The following is a 2500-nucleotide window of genomic DNA, read 5'->3' on the forward strand; positions in this document are numbered from 1 at the left end:
TATTTTCGCATTATATTTCTGATCAATATACTTTATGGATTGTTCTTTCCCTCTACACCTTTCCCATTTTACTCCTATTGCTCTTAAGCCTGTTATCCAATTCACCCATATTTTGGTCAATTTATACTCACGACCCCTCTCTAATTTAAGCGCAGGATCAAAATATTTTTTTAAAAACTTTTCATCATCTCAATTTTCGTCGTTTTTTTTTTTTTTTTTTTTTTTTTTATCAATATCCGTTTTTGGTTATCTTTCCAGTCTTGCTCTCTCTAACCTCTTGTTTCGGTATGCCATTGCTCTTAATTAAGCCTGTTACACAACCTTAGTTTGGTTAATTTATACTCACGATCCCTCACTATTTCCAGAACAGGATCAAAGATTTAGAAAAAAATATTTTCATCATCTCAGTTTTCGCCTTTTATTTCTGATCAATATCCTTTTTGATTACTTTTCTCTCTCTACTCCTTATCTTACCCTAACTCTTGTTTCGGTATACTATTGTTCTTAGTGCAGCCTGTTACCGAACCTTATTTTGGTTAATATATACTCACGAACCCTTGCTAGTTTAAGCATAGGATCAAGGATTCGTATACCTTTTCTATTATTATGTGTGGGATAATGTTACCTTTCTTTACAATAGGAAATGACCTAGTCTTAATTGATGTGTCTCATCTCTCCTAGCTTAGTAAGAAAAGTAAAATGCGAGCACTTTGATGCTAGAAAATGAATTGGAAATATCAAATAGTAAGTCTAATTATCATCTTAAAAGGACAAATAATTTCTGCAGGATCGTAGGTATTTTTTTCCTTTTTTAAGGCTTCCACTTTTATCTGTTTATCGTCTTTTATCGCATGGTCATGTCGATTTATTTAACGTGTAGATAAAAAAATAAAATAAAAATGATAATCTTAAAAAATCGTGTAATTCCTGGTAACTCTTGAATTTTGACTTTAGGCGATCCTGAATTACTGAATGTAGTAAATATGCCACCACGTATCTGGGAGCGTAAATACACAAATAGGTCTGAGACACTTAGTTGCATTTCATCTTTCACATGCACACACACACACACACACACACACACACACACACACACACACACACACACATACACATACACACACACACACACACACACACACGAAATAAAAGAAGAAAGAAAGAAAGGGAAAAAAAACGTACTAGTAGCGCAAGGACAAGATATGAAGGGGAGTCGGAAGCCCACCCTCTGCCTCTAACGTACAGGAGCAAGCCTCATTAAGATCTGGTTCATCGACATAGATCGGTCACCATAACGCGATTCTGCCGAGTCATCCTGCTCCCCTTGGAAGCCGAGTAGAGGGAGCTGTGATTTTCAGTGGGATCGGAACCGCCGGGAATTCCGCATTCCTCGATGACCTGGATGACGGATGGATGTGAAATACGGAGGGAGGAAGAAGAGGCGAAAGTTACTGATTGTTCGCTGATGAAGATTTTGACTGGGTTTTGATTATCATTCTGATGATGCTATGAGCTGATTAGAAAAACTTTCTTGATGTATTGCTACTAGAATTTATATTATCAGTATTATTTCGACCATTGCATGCGAACGATATTGCTTTCTGTTTTAACACTAAACTTGAAAAAACGACATATTCTTAGGTAGATACACACACACACACACACACACACACACACACACACACACGTACACACACACACACACACACACACACACACACACACACACACATATATATATATATAGAGAGAGAGAGAGAGAAAGAGAGAGAAAGAGAGAGAGAGAGCGAGAGAGAGAGAGAGAGAGAGAGAGAGAGAGAGAGAGAGCAAGAGAAAAAAAGAAAGAAAGGGAAAGAAAGAAAGAAAAAAAAAAAACAGAAATACAAATATATACCATACCACGCCTGTATCCAAGAAGAATTACCATAAGAATAAGAGAGGCAGCCTGCACTGGGACGGCTTGCATCACGCGGCCGTGTTTGTGGTGTAAGCGACGTCGTTCCTTGCTTTGTCATGACTCGACACTTCCTTCAGGAATTGACTTCAGAGTTTTTTGAAAGTGGTAATATTTCTATTTTTTTCTAGTTGCTTTTTTAAAGGAAGTAGATGGTGCAATACAGTACGTTGCATGTGTAACGTAATTAAGACGAACTAATTATACATGTCAGCTCATTCTTCTTTACTGGAAAATGTGTACATCTCATAATTTCCATATTATAAACAGATCTTTAAATCTTCTGAAAGCGACTGGCGTTACTTGCAAATCTAGAGAAAAAGAAAAGAAATTTAGAAATATAGGTTTGATATTTTACATGTGACAACTCATTATGAGAATATAGTGAATGTACGTGGGACTTTCGAAAGAGTATCGTATTTTCTGTTTGATATCATGTATTTGATATAATGCTGATGTAAATTAATTCCTATATAACTATTAGAAAATATAGATATACCACGTAAACACACATATAAAAAGGCATGTGGGATTAAATAAATCCAC

Source organism: Penaeus chinensis, chromosome 8 (assembly GCF_019202785.1).
Source record: "Penaeus chinensis breed Huanghai No. 1 chromosome 8, ASM1920278v2, whole genome shotgun sequence".
Taxonomy (NCBI): Eukaryota; Metazoa; Arthropoda; class Malacostraca; order Decapoda; family Penaeidae; genus Penaeus; species Penaeus chinensis.